This window comes from Oxyura jamaicensis, chromosome 2 (assembly GCF_011077185.1).
Source record: "Oxyura jamaicensis isolate SHBP4307 breed ruddy duck chromosome 2, BPBGC_Ojam_1.0, whole genome shotgun sequence".
In the NCBI taxonomy this organism is placed as follows: Eukaryota; Metazoa; Chordata; class Aves; order Anseriformes; family Anatidae; genus Oxyura; species Oxyura jamaicensis.
The window spans coordinates 102,514,438-102,534,285 of NC_048894.1; the positions used below are offsets into that span (position 1 = coordinate 102,514,438).

Below are 19,848 nucleotides of genomic sequence, written 5' to 3' on the forward strand. Positions count from 1 at the left end.
TTCAGGCCACCAGCAGGGCCATGGTACAAATGCTTTTCACCAGAAAGGGAGGGAAAGCCTTAGAACAGGACCAACTGGGGTTGCCCACAATAAACCGTAGGATTAGATTTGATACACTCAATATTAAGACATGCTCTTGCTGAAAAGTAGGCCATAGTGACATAAACTACAAGACAGTTGGACTGAGAGAAGGGGAGAGAAAATGATGTTCAAACATTTATTAAGTTACACCTTATTATTTAATTGGCAAACATTTAAAACAGTAACACTGACCATTCAGGCTGGGGAACAGCTTGCTGTTTTAACCCTTGATGGAATATTATTGATGTAAGTGTGATTACAGATCAGCTTGTCTCCCTCTGTAATATTGTTAGAAACATTGCCTACAAGTTCTCTAAACTATTCCTGCTGTCAATTTCTAGAGAAGAATAATCATCATTTCCTACCATCTTATCAACCATTTCAGTAGCTGGAAACTGCCAAACAGCTGTTAACCTAAGGGGTCAGGGGAGAATAAAAAAAATACAAATGATGATTTGGTATTTACCTCTTTTTAAATTCCTTCTAATCTACCAAATGAGATAAGAGCATACAGCAGGCATTAGCAGGGAAGGATGAAGGCATAACCCTCCCCCTTTCCCTGGCACAGCCAATCTCCTGCAATGACTTGGTTCAGTCCCAGATATCAGATCACAGTATTTTCCACTGTGCGAAGGATCAGACCAACAGCTCTCTGAGGCTGAAGTCAAACAAAACAAAACAATACAGTACTGCATTAAGCCACAGCACCAAGCACTTACCACTTCAAAAGGATTCATTATTTGATGCCTCTGACAGGAAAGCAAAATCTCTATGTGTATATGGGTAATTCCACCAGATAGTCCCCCTCCCCCACCAAAAAAAAAAAAAAAAAAAAAAAAGTTAATTCATAAAACCATGGATTTAAGATCAGGGCAATTAGCAATTAGAAAATTTACTCTGGGTGTGCATTCAGATGGAATGTCTGGGTCTAACACATGACCTTTGAAGTACACTCATTCATATGGTAGTTTAATATGCTGAAGAAAAAAAAAGAAAAAGATCTTTATATGTGCTCAGTTAACAGGTATAGAAATGAAAGCTAGGGGAAAAGATAGGGAAACCTCCTGTTGACTCAGAAATGTTGAGTTGTAGAAAAAAAAGTGCCAAGTGGTATGCTAGAGTCTCTGCTACTTGACTTAACCAGAAAACAAAACAAACAAAACAGGTTTTAACTCATTGAATAACAGATGAAAAAATGAGATATATCTCAATCTCTCTTTACTATTTCATCCTATTGCTTGTTACACAGATATTAGGAAAAAAAAATCTATATATTGAAATAAGAGTTTTAAAATAAAAGACTAAAATAAGTCTGTATCTTCAAGATAAAAGTTCAGTTATTTTCCTGGTTAAGAACAATAGTAAATACATAGTTGGTATCATTTCCTCATAGAACTTGTTAAACCTTTGTTTTCTTTTAAGGCACAGGAAATAATATGTGCATGAATTTTGAAGAGCTGCATCTGAAAACTCACTTCTATTTGTAATATACAAGACAAAATAAACAGTGGCCAATACCTATTAAATAAGGGATGATTTTCAGCTATGTGAAGTGTGGAATTGTGTGTTTTGGTGACACTGGCAACAAAGACAGCTGAAACATTCCTCTTCTCCCTCCTACCCCTGTGCTACTGCTCACCATCTCCTGTCAGCTGGTGTGACATCATGTGTGTGAGGCTAGATTGTAAAACACATTGCTCGATTATTCAAATTGAATTAGACAATTTTTTTAAAAAAGTGATCTTTCCTATTTGTTTTCTTCTTCCAGTATCAACTTTTAAGCAGAAGTCTGTATCAGCACAATTGGCTGGAACAAATAACAGGGCTGAGAGAGCAAGAGCAAGCAATAAGTAAATCTTCACTGTAAATTTCCTTCAGAAACCACATAACCTGGGGAGCCTCACCATAAAGAGTCTTTGGGCGCATCTGCTGGTATATTATCTTCTTTTTATCTCATTCTATTAGTGGGTTATATGTTCTTCTTGTTGGTCTTTTTCCAAACTTTTGCAGTCATATTTTCCTCAAGTATAGACATTGAATGCGAAAGAGGAAGAAATTGAATCTTACTAAGTTCTTCAATGGTAAATTCTGGAGATAGAAACGGGGACTTCTGGGATTAATCTGACTGAAAAGATCAGTCACTTGCATGCTTCTGCCTACACTTGCCAGATTTGTACAGCATGTAAGCAGCAATGTATGACTGTCAGTGTCAAATACTGCTGAGGAGACAGGCAGGAAGGGTATGGGTATTTGCCAGTTGTCGGTCCAAGGTGATATGCACTTTAATGAGATAGTCACGGGGGAAAGGGACTTGATTAATGCTTTGAAGGAAACAAGTTCTCATCTGGGATTCTACTGGCAAACAAAAAAAAACATGCCACAATTGAGTGTGCAAAAGCTTGTGCCAGCCCCTTCTGGGTAGCAAATCATATTGAAAATAATAATAATAACATCAGTTCAAATGTTGGTTCAAATGATGGTTCAGACATTAATATTCAGGTGTACAAAGTTATTTGATGATATCTAAATTATTTGGTGGTATCTGGTCTTACATAAATGGGCCTTAGCAGACCGTAGGCTGAAACCCACATACTCGAACACTTAAAATTTAAGCAGAGAAGCTACTAGAGAAAAGAATCTTTAAACCCCCACTGTTACAGAGAATTAATGGATGGCTATTGTTATGACATATTTTAGCAGATGTGTTATCCATATCACATGTATTATATTCCAGGCAATTTCAGTACTGATAGGAACAGGAAAGACCACTGTGGAACTAAATCTGATCTTCTGAATGTCTATGGTTTTAATTGGTATCACTCACTTAGGGTTCATAAGAAGAATCTCTGATGAGTACAATGGAAAAACAAACAAACAAACAAAAAAAAAAACACTACAAAGCTTATTATTACAGAGAGTTTTACATTATTAAAGGGCTATTACTTCTTGGGATACTTAGCAAAATACATAGAGAAGCAGACAACATAACTGATTTAGAATTTCAAGAGTCTTTTGACAAATTCCTTCTTTTGAGGATATTAAGTGATGAGAGGAGATGATGCACAGTCATGTTATGGATTAAAAACTAATTAGGAGACAGAAAACAGAGTAAGAATGTATTCCTGCTCACAACCTAGAAGTGAGGTTCTTTCCACAGCAGTGCCAAAGCTAGTCTTATCTGCACCAAACCACATTCATTATTCTCTACTATCCTTAAAAATTAAAGGAAGAACAAATCAAAACAATTTCAAATCTTTCCTTTTTATTTTTATTTTTTATGTTATTTTTTGTATTACACTAGGACTGGGTGTACCATAGAGATGTGCTACTCTGAAGGATACAATGTTTTATAGTTTTGTTCTTGACTAACTGGAAGAAAGAATTCATAGGAAAACATCCACATGGTCTCTCTTTTTCTACCTGAAACAAGCTGATGGAAACCAAAAGGGAGTATTCAGCCCTGAAGTTGCTTCATTCTCTATAGAGGCCATAGTTTTTGTTGTCTGTAGTTAGCATACACGTTGATCACCTGGTTAATTTAGTGCTTATGCACTACATTTAGTTGGTTGGCAATCTCAGGGCAATCCAGGACCTTCAAGAAGACTGGACAGTAGTTCAGAGCTTTAGGCCACAATGGATCCATGGGAACCCTTCAGGTCAAACTGTGCTCATTCTATCCATTCATGGACATTCATAGGTCTCCCTTCAGTTATGATCACTCAGTAACGACAATCTCTGGCATCCATTTGCATATGGCCATGCTGAAAGGACAGGTGATACTCATAACACTATGGTGACTATAGAGCATAGCCCTATGAGAACTCATTATCTCAGTTTAGTTCACAAGTCTTACTCTGTCAGGCCCTTGAGGCTACCAACTGCAGTAATTATTTTTCTGTTGAAATTAGGAGCCTATGGGAAGTAACTTCTCTACAAAGTAAAAAGTCTTCTATTACAAAAAGCCATCTACTCTCCTCTCTTGTTTTAATTGAATAGAGGCTCATAGGAGGTACAATGAATATGGACTGCAACACCAATAAATTAAAAATGTAATTCGGGTTTTAGTATAAACTCCAGTCATATTTTCATGGTAAAGGAGCTTCTCTTTCCCACTTGTGCACTCTTGTGCTTCACTCTTTCCCACTTTTACTCTCTGGACAGTAAGATTTATCAACAAAATAAACTGAACCAAACACAAACTGAATGATTATGAAGGTTTTTGATCTTGGCTTAGTTTTAAACCCAGAATAAGGAAAAGATTATAAATGAGAGGATTAGCATATACAGAAATTTATACTGCACTTTCATCTCCAGGCAGTACAATAATACCTCAGAGAAATAAAATCAGAACATGGATCCAAATTAGTTGACTGAAAATTATATGATGGAGGTAAAGATGCTTTTAGGGAATGAAAATCAGATAAGAGTTGGAGTTTGTGCACACCATTATTCCTTGAGTATTCCTCGTGATGATTATGAGAGCTATGGTAGCCCATTCGTTCAGTCTGTGTACGAATGCCAAAAACTTTTTTTATTATTTTTTTTTTCTTCCCAAAGGAAATAACACGGATTAGATTTTTGTATATTGAAACATATTGAAATACTTTGTGCTTGGGGTTGCAATTAATCATTGTTTACAACCAAAAAAAAAAAAAAAAAAAAATCCAAACTCAGGGCTGGCTACATGATATGGAGTGACTGGGGAAAGGGCTCCAGGTCTTTAAAGAATCCAATCTTGTGGTGATTTCACATTGTTCTCTAGATAAACTCCACCAGCACTGCCCCACTGCAAAGCAACCACAGAAGAAAACACAATGAAAAAGGGTTCAAGACTTGAAAAACCACTTACCGTCGCAGGCAAATCAGACAGAGTAGGGAGATTAATATAATTTATTGCCTATCATTAGCAGATTAGAGCAGTGACAAACTAAAAGCAAACTGAAAATGCCTTCCTCATCCTCCCTTCCCCCCTCCCTCCCCCCCATCATCTTATCCCCCCTCTTCGACACCCTTCCCTTGAGTCCCTTGAGTGGTGCAGGGGAATGGGGACTTTGGTCAGTCCATAAGACATTTTCTACGCCATTCCTTCATGTTAAAAACCTTCCCCAGCTCCATCGTGGGGTCTCTCCCATAGGATGCTGTTCTTCCTGAAATTATCAGGACAGGTTTTGAAATAACAGGTTTCCCACAAACTGCAGCTCTTCATGAAGCTACAGGCCCATACCATAGGGTGCAGTTCTTCAGGGGAGGACTGTGCCAGCAGGGGTCCCACATGGGCGGCAGCTCCCCCCAGACTCTCTGCTCCTGTGTGTGCTCCTCTCCAAAGGCTGCAGCTGTGGCCCAGAGCCTGCTCCTGTGGGGGCCCTCCATGGGCCACAGCCTCCGCCAGACCACATCCACCTGCTCCACTGGGGGCTCCTCCACAGTCTGCAGCATGGGGATCTGCTCCATGTGGGACCCATGGGCTGCAGGGGGACAGCCTGCTCCACCTGGGGCCTCTCCACAGGCCACAGGGAAACTTGTGCTCTGGTGCCTGGAGCACCTCCTGCCCTCCTGCACTGACTGCAGAGCTGGTTCTCTTCTGTGACAGAGGCACAACCTGTGTCACTAATTGGCTTGCCTCTGGACAGTGGCTGGGACTGTCTCATAACTAATTTGAGGCAGTTTCTGGAACCTTCTCACAGAAGCCACCTCTGCAGCCTCCCCTCTAATGAAACCTTGCCACATGAGCCCAATGCAGATCTGAATGACTATTGCAAATCCTACATAAGAACTGAATAATGCAGTCACAGAACTAGTTGTAACTTTGCAGGAACATGTCTAAGTATATGTTGTGTCACCTTTTTACCTTACTAGAACCGATCCAATCATGAGCTCTTTCACTCAACTTTTGTCCAGGAAGGAATGCTCTGTCAAAGAAGTTATAATGTGTGAATGGGGAATAGCCAGAGGAATTGTGCATTATATCTCCTCCTATGTACAGTGCTTCCTCAAAGCACTTTATAAACATGAACTACTTGTTCCAAAGAGTTTATATTAACACCAGTTTTCCTATATGAATCACCCTTAACTCTTTTACCTTAGAAAAAGTAACAGACAAGAAAAATCAATGCTAAAAATTCCTTATAACACAGAATTTAATGTCATCAGCTTTCTTTTTGAAATAGAAACACTTTACGTTTAAATTTAAATGTACTTGGCAGTTGAAATGATACTTTCACCATTTCTAAAACCTGACACTCATTTTTTACTATTATCCTTCTTATTCTTTTTCATTTATCCTATTTTGAAATTTGCCTATTCCATATTTATATAAGTATATCTATACATCTATGTGTGTATATATATATCTATAGGTCCTTCACTATTTATTTAGATACAACTCTCACTGAAGACAAGGAAAATTGTACTAGGCATAAAGTGAAGATTTAGGATACAGATGTCTCTCCAAGATAAAGTGTTCCATAAAGTAATATTCCCTGACTCTTTCAGGCTACTTAAGCCTGAAGAAATGCCACTGGGTAGCATATCATGAAGAAGAAGAACAAGCTCCCTTCCAGACCAGAGGCTTTCATTAATATTTTCATTTTCATGCAGTATGTTGCATACATTTTCTGTACTTTGGATGCTATTTAAGTTAAGAATAAATAAGGGGGTGGGGAGGGAACACAACCTGTGGTGTAATTTGAGACTAAGCCATACTGATAACACATACTTCATAAAATATTTGGGGTGCAATTTTAGACTACTTTTGATACGTCCAGTTCAGAATAAACACTGCTCTCAGTTTGGCTAGACTTCAAGTATAACTGTGATGCTTTTCCATTAAGAGACAGTTATAAAGGTGTTTTAACTACCTACCTGACTTGGAAACCTCCAATCCATGTTACGCTCTTACTTAGAACGTTAAAATGTACTTGAATATTGTTTAAACTCAGAGATTTAAATAGATAATTTCCACTTTCATAGACAGTTCCCACAAATAGCTACAGTATAGTATACAGTGGTATAATGAGGTATATAATGTTATTTAATGTATCAGGTACTCTGATGTAACACAATATGTTTGATAAAGTTTTTGTATTTGTAGGATACCTAGGGGATATACATGTTATCTCACTTTACAATCAGAAACAGTATGAACACTCACACAATTTCTTCAGAAGAACTCTGCTATAGATTTACACCCAAAATTATTTGGTCCAGTTAGACCAAGTACTTGTTCCAAACAGACTTTTATTTTTATTTTATTTTATTTATTTCCTAAAAACAGCTGGAGTCCTTTGGTACAGAACTTAAGTGAAGAGTAAGTACATCATAAGGTAGCAGGAGAAACTTATCAAAAACAGACAGGAGTAAGCCATTGTTTAGACTTTAGAATAGATACTTATTAGCATCCTTTTATGTGGACAGAGATTAAATTTATTTGCATGAATCAGAGTCAGATTTTTTTTTGTTTGTTTGATTGTTTGTTTGTTTGTTTTTTAATTCAGTGCTTATTTTCCATTGGTAGAAAAATCATCTTGAAGAACCTAAACAGTACTTTTTCTAGTATAAGATATTTTACATTCAGTAAATACAACAATGTTAACACAGAAAAGTTCCCAAATAGCACACAAACTAACTTTCTTCTTCAGAAGTATCATGAATACATAGGGTCACTTTGTTCCAGGCCTGATCTCTAATTACTCCTTCCTACAAGACCTTTCAAAAGAAAATGCGTTTTAAAAGAACATTTCTTCTCAAATGAAAAGAAGAACCAGCCTACAAAACTGGTGTCTAGTGAGGTTACTACTTTCCTAGAGACATGAAGGAACTGAACTGGATATCAAATACGCTCCATACTTTTGAAAATTATAGTCATTAGACATTGAAATCTATAAAAAGCAATTCAAAGCACTCATCTATTTTCCTATAATGTGAAATGAAGAAATCATGAATAAAAATTAAAAGCAATGAATTTCTGAAATAAAAAGAATATCTTAAAGTAGAATACTAATAGTCAACCAAATAGTCAACAGAAATCTGTTTTTACAAGAAGAAAAACATAAAGAGAAAAAAAAATCTGAGGGTATGTTTCCTTATTTATTATATATAATTTTCTATATTGATTAAGAAATAATCAGTGTAAAACAGCAAGATGATATACCTCACAGCCTTATCCTATGGGAAAAAAATAAAAATAATAATAATAATAAAAAAGCATGCTGTCCTGGTTTCAATTAGGACAGAGTTATTTTTCCTCCTAGTACCTGGTAGGGTGCTATGTTTTGGATTAGGATGAGAAGAGTGCTGATAACATGCTGATATTTTAACTGTTGCAGAGCAATGCTTACACTAAGCCAAGGACTTTCAGTTCCTCGCTCTGTCCTGCCAGAGGGCAGGCTGGGGGTGCAGCAAGAGCTGGGAGGGGACAGACCCAGGACAGCTGACCCGAACTGGCCAAAGGGGTATTCCATACCATCTGACGTCATGCTAAACAATATATAGGGGTGGCTAGCCGGGGTGGGGGGCCGGCTGCTTGGGGATAAGCTGGGCATCGGTCAGGGAGTGGTGAGCAATTGCATTGTGCATCACTTGTTTTGTACACACTATTATTATTATTACTATTATTATTATTATTATTTTAATAAACTGTCTTTATCTCAGCTCACAGGCTTCACTTTCCCATTTCTCTCCCCCATCCCAGAGAGGGAGGGGGGAGGGTAAGTGAATGGCTGTGTGTTGTTTAGCTGCCGGCCGGGTTAAACCACAACACATGCGCCTGAAATCGAAGTCAACGATGATCATTATGGAAGCTAATTTTAAGTATGTGGTAAACTAGGCTGATTTGCTAAATGTAAACCTCTGTCCCTAGCAAAGCCATCCATGCTCAGATGAGCAAGCTGACAAGAATCCCAATACTTGTGTGTGAAGGTGTCAATTCTTCACACTTTGATCATTCTACCTTTAGTTCTCAAAGTCTGTTCTGTGTATCTGGGAGATATATTGATGGATGTTGCTATCAAATCCTAAAAAGTAAATATACTCTGAAAATAAGAACTTCAAGAATATGACAAATTCAATTTGTTGTTTGGTTCATCTAATACTGAGTGGTAGTTCTGAGACATAATAAGGAACTAAAATGTAAATTCACATTTCAAGTCAATTTGCTTGGTTTTGAGGAAAAAAAAATGCATGAAATTGATCTGCTGGGACATTATAAGTCAAATCAATAAAACCATACTATTTAGAATGACTGTACATGCTGAATCAGCACAAGCTCTATTAAGATGAGTGTTAAAATATTAAATTGAAATACATTTTATACAGTAAAGTGGATTCTGTATTCTGTATATATAGTTTCTCAAAAGGTTTTGAACTGTATGTAAGCTGTATGTAGAAACAACTCTACAAATAAGCAAGTTCTTAAAAACCATGCTATTTTTAATTGTAAGGCATATTAACTTAGATATTGAATGTTTTATTTTTAGTTATATTTTGGCACATAAGCCTCTTCCTTATCTGAAGAGATTCTCTGCTTTACTCTGAATGGTTCTCCTTACAACTGACGAACAATCTCTCAGAACACAAAATATGCTGCTGGGCACAGATCCCAGGTAAGGAAACACAGCAATTGAAAGATCCAATGACTGATAGAACTTGTGACGCAAGCCATTTACAGGGTCAGTTGTGTGTGGCACAACAGCTAAGATTGATACGAAGAAAATGTATTCTCCACTCAGCTTGCATTTCTTGAGCCCGCACATCAGGATTGCAGCTCTATAAATGTATTGAATCACTTCTTGAGAAAGAATTGCAAAAACTGCACTTAACCTGGCCTTGCAGTTCTTTGGAGATTGCTCAGGAACTGATTTTTTCCTCCACTTTTGGTTTGACCTCTAGTTTTGTGTTGATTTGGGGGCATTTTACTGACAATCTCACTGTGACTCTTTTTGCAACACCATGTGCTGTATCTGAACCTGATGGAGAGACTGCACAAGTTATAGCTCTAGGGATGATATCCTTGCTCTGTTTCAGTTCAGTGATCTGCTTTGAAATGGATGTAAATCTCTTGCCATACTTTCTTGGATGTCTTAATCAGGATCATCCTTGCTTATGGGAACAAAAATTTTACAAGTATTATCTTAGGAAGAGTACTCTTTGCCTCTGTATCACCAAAGAAGATTCAATTGAAACAAGTGAAATTACAGCCTTGGGTACAACACAAGGAAAGCCTTTGCCAGTACTTATTTCATAGTTTCATTTCAATAGTTACTTTTGCAATTTGTGATGTTCTTGTGACTTGTGATGTCTTTTGGGAGTCCTTTTGGACGTCTTTTGGGTTTGGGAGTCCACTAGGCCTCTTTCTTTTGGAAAGTTTCTTCAAAGAAAAAATAGTAGAAATCATATCTAAAGAAGCCTGAGTGCTTTTCTCCATATCCAGTTTTACAGGGTGGGTCTAACGGTGAGATGTTGATACAGAGTTGTTGGTTTCCTGAGAAAGTATTTCCAATTTTAAATGTCAGTTATCAAAAGCTTGTATTTTAGTAACTTAGCTTAAAATAAAACACGTACTTGAGGATTTCTTGTTTTCCAGCTGTCAGATAGATTGTCTTAAAAATATTTTCCATTCGATATGTGATTAACTCCAGAAATTTCCTTTTAGTGACTCTTTAAGTCAAATAAATAGTGAAAGAATTACTGGATTTTTCTTCACAAATGTTTCTTGCAAAATATAGTATGCACTTAACAGAGGGGACCTTCTTTAACAGCAATCACCAATCACAATGCTTGAAATCTGTACTGCTTAAAAACAGACAACAGAACAAACAAAAACAGATATTCATTTTGAATATTAGCATTTTTTTTCATTCAGTGATTACTGCCACATAAGATTTTCTAGAATTCAATTAGTTGTTCATGAATTACACAACTTCCACAACAGCAGCTACCTGCTTGGCTTAGATAGAATCATGTGAACTATTTTGCCTCTGAGAATTGCTTTTCACAAGGTTGTTCTGAGCTGCAGATTCTTTTATAGCCTTCAGAAAATAAAAAGACACTTTTCACTTGTGTGAAACTTTCCACCTGAGGCTCAAAAAGCTCTTCCTAACCCTTCTATTACATTTCACAATCTTTGTGGTACAGGCTAGTACCATTATGATTGTACAGATGGGGAAAAGTAGAAAGGAAAACTCAGACAATTTACATCATCAGTCCTTAGCAGAAATAGAGCCCGAAGAGTAGACTAGATTATTAGTATGTGTGTAAAATAATACAAGCAGATTTCCATGTAGAAAGTAACTGAAAATAAAGTGTTTTTTTCTTTGTTTGTTTTGTTTGGTTTTCCCCGCAATTTGTCTTGAATGCTCAGGCATACCTTTGAGTATACAACCCCCCCCCCCCCCCCCCCCCCCCCCCCCCCCCCCCAAAAAAAAAAAAAAAAAAAAAAACAGCCACCACCACCAAAAATACCTGTCTGATACATGGACTATACATGAACCCTGCGCTGCAAATAGTGTTGGAAAAAATTTTTCTCTCTCTTCCCAGATATGGACACAACAGCCAGGGCAGAGTAATGGGGGGGTGAGGGGGGCAGTGGACATCTGCTGGGAGGTCAGCCTACTCACTTTAGATCCAAGAAGTGGCCAATTAATGTACTGATCACTTAGTTTCTCTATCTTGTCAATCAACAGCATTCCTAACATATTGTGTTTCTCTACTGAAGCTTCAGGATGGCCTCTGTGTTGCACTGAGCATGTGGTGGTCAATTTTTTTCTTAAAAATAGACATCTCAAGTTGCATTTTCACTTGTGATCAAGGTCATCAGAGCACGATGAAGCACAGCAGATCAGTCAGAGCAGGTTAATGCATGTGGCATAATCTGGATAATTCATCTATTTGACTGGTTTTAGATATAAATTTGGACATAATTTTGAAATTTGTGTGTCTTGAAATGATGAATTAAGAGATTGTGAAAAAAATCTTTTTTTTTTTTTTTTTGTCTCAGAAAATAAAAATATAGCAGTGAAAGGTACTCCAATGGAGGAAATTTTTGACTATTTTGGATTTCAAACCTGTTGACATCTATTCTGAAAAACTGCAGTGAAGTCAATAACTTTATTCTGTTTTTATACAGACTCTTGAGTCTAACAATATTGAATTTCAGTGGTGCCACCCCAAACAAAAGAAATTTGAAGATTTTTGACAGTATTCTGTAAGAGAAAAATATTACAATGTATTTTTTCTTACTACAGAAAAGATTAATTCATATGCAATATACCAGCACACTATATTTTACATTCCAACTCAGAAATATACACATGTACTCACTCTCACAAGAGTATACAGTAGCTACAGTCAGATTTATGTCTCTGTGGAGCATTTTGAAAGAGTGTGATCCAGAAACTAAGCTGAACATTAAGCCTGAAGGAGCTGTTAAGCAACAAGGCTTTGCTGATTAAAACATGAACTTTATTTTAGTTTATTTAATTCATTTTGCATTTGGCTGTTTTATGTTAATTAACTTGTATGCAATTTTTATTAAATTTACTTTAGGCCTTAAACGAATATTTCAAGCTGCTATTAACAATAGTTTACTGAATATCAAATCAAGGTTGAATGTATTGCAACATTTAATTTCCAACACAATTATGAAAAAGGAGCTACAAAGCAGAGTTTTTCAATGGTCTAAGCCAAGGTTGGTAAGTTAGGAGATATAAATCTAAATGGAAATCTTCACTGCACTCACTGTGTAGATTGGAAAGGTCTTAGCTATTTTAGACTGGGATCATGACTAATTTTTTGAATATGAGCAACCTACAGACTACTAATGTTTGGAAGAAGATATCTTGGAAAGCCTAGTATGCTCAAGCCAACACTGGGCCCCAAAACTGAATAAATTTGAAAGACAGCTTTTTACTGTACAAGTGATAGAAGAGAAAGTTACCTAGAGTAACTTCCAGTATCTTCATGTTTCAGTTTCTTTATGTTTCAGTATCTTCATTTATAGGATCATAGTTACCTACATGTGTGAAGTACTTCAGAGTTTATAATGCTTTACAAAGCAGATTCAGCCCTGGTATAAGTAGATACAGTTTGACTGGCAGTTGTACTACAACAGTGTGTAATCTTTTAAGTAATAAGCATTATCAGTAATGACATTTATTAAGAAGCACATTAGCTTAGCTTTGCAGTGCAAGACTGAATTTTTTGGAGTGGGAAGATGATCTTGTCATTACAGTACAGAAGTTGTGAGTTCTATAACCAATATCACATGCATAATATAATAATATACTTTATTATACACTTTCTTAGAGAGCCTAGGGTAGCGTCTCTAAATTTGAGTCATTGCCCTTCTTGTAAAACTATGTATACTATTGGTATTATATATATATATATATTATTACGGTCACAGCATGACAATTAAAAGGCTATCCTTTTGAAATACTCCTTGCAGTCAAAGCTCTGTGGATAAGTTCATTGTTATCTTTGACTGTGTTTGCTTTTCTTCATTTTAGTTTCTAGTATTTTGAAAAATGCAAAGCTGGCAGCAGTGAAAAATGAATTTCATTTATCCACAGCCGAGGACCATTAAGAAAAGTGATGTGCATTAGACCATTTGACATCTGGAAACTTCTGCAAAGTAGCTCAGCTCTCCAGTGTCTCCTCTTTTAAAGTCACTAACAGATAGCAACACCTGTTCTAATGATTTTTGCTGATTGTTATGCCTCAGTAGCAGGGAACAGACTAAAATCAGCAGCTCATTTTGAAGGCCAAACACTGCAAGTAGAAATATGTCCATGTGGTCAGTTCCTCTAAAAAGAGTTAGGTGAAATAGTCTTCTCTAGGAGCAGAAGGACTGGCAATGATGGCAAATGGTTACTTTAGTCATAGGAAGTAGATCTAATCAAGAAGTCTGTTAAAAAAGAACTAGTTTTGAAAAAATGGTGCCATGGATTTAAATGGCTGAGGAAATATAATGGCTTTTATCACCTTGCATTAGTATTTTTGCTGAAAATAAGATACAGAGGTGTTTTCTCCCTCTAGAAAATGTTACTGTGTTGTATAGGTTTTCCTGTCCACTGACCCTACCTATCACATATGTGAAAATAGTTACAGAGTTCATAAATATGGAGACCTAGACTTAGAGGTGGGTGTAGCCAGGAAGAAGTAGAAAGATAACGAGGAAAAAATATGTGTATATATATACATATGTGTGTGTATGCATTTTTAAGACCTTCTCTGAAGAGAAAAAACAATACTCTAATTCAGTGCTTGGACAACTGCATGTGGATTAATTCCTTTGACTAATTTAGAAAACAGAAATTGCATTAGAAACACAACGGGGATTCTTTTGTTTATTTATTTTCTGATAACACTTCAGGGATGAGTCTGGGAGATATTAAAAATGTCAAAATTACCTCTTCCCTTCTTCCCCATGACTCCTTTCATAAGAACTTGCTGAATTTAGGCCAGTAATTCTCCTTCACATTGAAAAATACCATAAGAAAAGCAGTTCTTCAGAAATAAGTCTTTTCAAGAACCTGATGCAGAATAGTCATATTAGTGCTGAAAACAGACTGCAGATCTGAGTATGGGTAAGATGATCTACCAGAAATTAAGGTCATAAACGGGGAGATTTTTTGCTCAGCTACTGTCTTCACTCCTATGTTTCTGATACATTGGCTGAACTCAGATGACGAATAACGTGAAGCTCATGCTCTTATTATTTTTGCTAACAGAGGAGAAAATGCTGATTTGCACTAAAATCATGTTAATCATTAAAAACATGTACATTTTCTTTTAGGATCTCAAGCTATTACATTGAGAAATAGGACAAATGTAATCTGTTAAAATAAAAATAATTCAATAAAAATAATGATAAAGTTAAATTTCTACTTAATATAATGGTCTGCTCAGGCTTTTCTTTGTAGACTATGCTGCACAAAGGCAAAAGCATGTACTTTAGATGCTTACAGTCTCTGGAAGAAATGTCCTTAGCCATTTTTCAGTGGGTTTTTAAGTGCTTATTTTATGTGTAAGTGTAAATCCCCTCTGGAAAAAGCACTGAGAATGATGGAAGATTATAGGGTGTGATTTACTCACATTCATATCCTGAGAGACAAAGTGCCTTGAAATACTCCAGTGTGGGATGTAATCTGTTTTAATTGTGGAAGTAATAAAAATAATGAAGAATTATTTCATATGTAGAAAATGTATTTTCACATATCTGAGAATCTCTTGGCCACCCTAAAGAGTCGTGCTTCTGATTCCTCTGTTGTGTTGTTTTTGACAAATCATCAGATGCGTTTTTTTCTTTTTTTTTAATGATATACACTTTTGCCCCACCCAGTGGCCATTACCTAAATTGCCAGGTCTGCTTATTTTGAGTTTCCCCCCCGTTTGCCCCATTCTGCAGTGTGGATCTGCCACTGAAAACTGAATAAAAGCAGCAGCTGTCCCCTGTTGCTACCACGAGTATATTAGGCTATCATTATCTGCAATGACACTACCATCTGTAATGTGCTCTGGGGCAAACACAGGCACTGCCAGTAGCTTTAGCACCACCGGCAGATGCTTCATCATGCAAGAAGATGCATGAAGATGAAATATGCTATATGTGCATCCAAGTACTTGAGAAGAGACAGAGAGGAGAGGAGAGAAGAAGAGGGCAGCTGGAAAATAAATACTGTTCATGTGTCTCATCAACAAGGATGGAAACAAGGAAGCACAGTCTAGGTCAGATGCATTCCTCAGTCCAAAGGAGACTCATTTTCTTTCACAAGGAAATCTGAGAGTCTATAACTTTTTATGAATTTTTATATCTTCCTTTTTTTTTTTTCTTTCTTTTTTTTTTTTCTTTTTTTTTTACCAGTACCTCACAAAAATTGGTTCCAAATTAAAGTAATAAACAGAATTTGTTTTTCTCAAAATTCCTGCCTTCACTCATTTGGAATAGAAAATGAAACACGTGCACACAAAAGATGGGAAATAGAGAAATAGAGAAAAGATTTTTATTTATTTTTTCCTTATAATGATTTTGTTCTCTGTAGATCAGATGACTTTTATATTGAAATTTATTTTCCTTTCCTTTAACCAATTTCTCTGTTATTAAGATCTCAAGGAAACAGAACTCTCTTCCTGGACCTCATTGTCACATGTGAAGGTGCAAATGCAAAATAAACATATATAAATCTTTTCAGGAAGCAAAGACATTCTGGCCAATATTTTATTTATTCATTTATTTATTTTTGATCTCCTGATTTCTTGACCTGCAGGACCTACATGCAAAGAATGCGGTTCTGTTCTTGTTATAAAGTAGATGTCTACAGAATATGTTCATTATGTTATAAGTCTACTATAACACTAGCTACGCACTTCAGCCAAAACCAGGGCTTCAGTATCATATATTCTGTATTCAAAAAACAAAGAGAGAACTATTAATAAAATGTCTCTGCAAAAGCTACTTCAGTACTTTCTCTGGAAGTCCTCTAACATGAGTTGCTGCAGGTCTACATTTTGGCGTAATTTCTTCCTCACTCTTTTTCTCCCTTTCCCCATGCACGGTCTCAGGAATTTACTCAGTACCATCAAGAAATGGAGTAAATGGCTGCAGGAAAAATCCATTTCCTGAAAAATGTAAAATGCATGTCCCCTGATGCAACTGTATATAAATGCACATTTATATATTAGTAACATTTTTTTGCACTGTTTCATTTACTTCATTAAAAAAAAAAAAAAAAGACCAAAATTGATCATCATTTTCACAGAAGTAGAGAAAGATATTTATTTTCTATAAATATGTTGAATTACTCAACTAGCTTTAATTGCTATGAGGAATAGAAGACTGCCAAAATTCTGTGTCATAATATATAGGTAAAGACTGAAGAATTATGGTTTCTTGGTCCAGAAATTGTTGTACATCACCCTTCGTTCACTCTTTTAGTGCACTACAAGTATTCTGCATTGCTGCTGGAGAGGAAAAGGTGTCAAGTGATGCCGTTGTATTAAGTGGTCCATTGTTGCCTTTATCAAGATTAATTAGGTCATTTTATAGGAGCCCTAGCCCACATGGTATTTTGCAGTAGGAGTTTGAAGTTTAACATACAAGCACCCATCCAGACAGCAGCTCTGATCACACACTATATGATATCATATTTCTCTCAGAGATTTCCCGTCCAAATAAGCACAAGATATCTTTGACATATCTAATGAGAAAATGATGTTTTTGCTACATTTTCTAATATGGTACAGGTTTTGTTTATAATCATCACAAGAAGTCTGTGATGATTTTCTGGATATTTGTATTGGCTTTTTTTTTTTTTTTTTTTTTTTTTTAACTTTCTGTACATTGCTACTTCTCTTCTGAAGTGTGCCTATTTAAAAATGTACTCCTAAAGAGTTAAAAGTCTTCAAGCTATTCTAAACTTGCTGCATTTGTCTAGGGGAAGTTCCAGGGGGTTTGTCAATTTTAATTAGAAATGGCACAATGATTGTGCACAATATAGCAGATTATCAGGGCTACTTGTTAAATTATAAAAGCCTGGCTAAGCTTCAAAGTGAAGCTAGTGTCCATATTAGCAGATTTGATAGTTTATAGTTTATGCTCACAAAAATAATTGCTTTTTTCTTCTTCCTTTTGCAGATTGTGGTATTCGTCTGAGAAAAATACTAAGCTTATAGATCTCTAGCTAATTTCTGTGTATAAAAACTAGGTTCACAGCAAGTAAAATGCCACGTCCTTTTATATGCCTTATCTATTTTTAACTTTTCTTATTTTTATGTTAAATTCACCACATACTCTTTGTTTTAGTATATACCATGTTTTCACATCAGAAGGTCATTTATTGTGAATCCTGAGAACAAATTTTTAACTAAAGAAAAAAAAAAAATAGCTGTTTAGCTATCTGCAATAAGAGATACAAATGGATAGAAAAAGGAATACCTCTTTCATTAGGACAATACCTTTTTCATTAGGACTGTCTGACACAGAAGAGACCTAGTTACCTGTGCTTCACTTGCTCCAGCTCTGAGGCAGAAGCCATGTCTCCCTCTGACAATGTGGCCTGTGGAAGACTAACCTGGTGCTGGACGCACACAAAGCTGAAGCATGGGCTCCTGTATCATCCTTCATCTTCACTGGATGATTTACAGTGTCACATAATTTAAACCTGCAGGACAGCCCATAGACTTCATGCCTAAGGGTAATGTGCCAATTTTCTTGCCTGTAGAGTTAGCTCTGGAGGCAACACAAAATCTTTATGAAAGCTTAAGAAAAGAAAGACAAGGACCAAACTCAAAAATCTCAAAATGATAATACATGAAGCATCAGCTGTTTACTGACATTGCTGATGATCACTATAGCACATTTCCTCTATTTATTTCCAAGTATTAGATTATAATCAAAGACAGTTGAGAAGACATTAGAGAATTAAAATATTAAAATGGGAACTGGAAAAGAACCATAAGTTTTAGGAAGCAATCCTGATTATGCCACATATTTCTCTTAAAATTGCTGTTAAGTCATTTAACCTCTTTGTGATTTGAATGTTCGCTATTAGTAAATGGTGGTAATGAATTCCTTCTTAATAAGAGTGCTGAGGATCACTGTGATATAGGTGAATACTATAACACAGGTAAAACAAATATAATGTCATTAAGGCCTTTTAAATCTTTTTATAAACATCGAGGTACAAAATTGTTGGGAAAGGGGGAAGGAAAGGAGGGGAAAGAAAAGACAAAAAGACAGGTGAGGAGAGGAGAGGGGAGGAGAGGAGAGAGAAAAGTTCTAGTCTTACACTCTGAAGCTGAGACAAGTGAAAAAATGATTCACTTATTCTGAATAATAATAATAATACTATAAGACTTCTGCATAGAAACATCAGCCTGAAAACTTCTAAGGGAGAAAATAGGACCAGGAGTGAAAATCCAATTCATGCATATCAAGTCCAGCCTCTCTACTGATAATCTGATTGCATTGACACCCATGGGACACAATAAAGACAGCTTGAGAATATCCCAAACCTGTTACACTCTAGGATATGTCTTCACTCTTTGCACTTATGTAGTCATCCCCCATCTATCACTTGATCAATGTTGGTTTGTTGAGGTCTAATGTTGCAGTTGGAATGGGGGGAAGTGCATGCTGGGGGGACAGAAAGGACTGAAAATAAGTTCTTTCTTCTTCTCCCTCTTCTTTCCTTTCTCTTTTCCTCCCTTGCTCCCACTCTCTCCCATTCTTCTATTCTGCTCCCTTTCTCACATACTTTGCTGATTGTTGAAACAGCATATCTTCACTAAGGCATTATCTCTAGATGGAATATATTATAAACTGCTTTATTAAAGAAAAAAGAATAAACCTGTATAATGATTAATTTCATTAAGCAACATCCTTCCCTGAAGGCTCCTACTTGTAATGAAATCTTCATACAATCTCTACCAAGGGAAGTAACATGTCTGCTAGGAGCATTGCAAAATAATTATAAAATGACAAATATGATTTACTAACCTGTTTAGATGATTGAATAATAATTCTTTTAAAAATCCCAATTTTTGATACATTCAAGTTTTTTGTACTGCATGGTGCAAAATGGCCTTTTAGTTAACTAAAACTTTACATTCACTGGAGCACACCAATAACATCCAGAACAACCATAGTGAACTAAAGAAACCTTAATTTTCAAATGTTGAATACATTGTGTATTCCAGAAATGAGAATGTTCAGTGATCATAGTTATTTACAATTGTTTTATTTTGTTTTGTTTTAATCTCTGTATGACACAT

General features: G+C 36.1%; 1 long non-coding RNA gene across 2 annotated transcripts; it reads left to right on the top strand.

The window, feature by feature from the left end:
- The first annotated feature begins 1,852 nt into the window (after positions 1-1,852).
- Positions 1,853-17,957, top strand: LOC118162059. 2 transcript variants are annotated; one of them, XR_004748270.1, is made up of 5 exons: positions 1,853-2,013; positions 6,574-6,677; positions 9,555-10,280; positions 11,792-11,927; positions 17,711-17,957. It is a non-coding gene; the product is annotated as an uncharacterized LOC118162059 (long non-coding RNA). The 2 variants fall into 2 exon arrangements; XR_004748269.1 differs by lacking the exon at positions 6,574-6,677.
- The last annotated feature ends 1,891 nt before the right edge of the window (positions 17,958-19,848 follow it).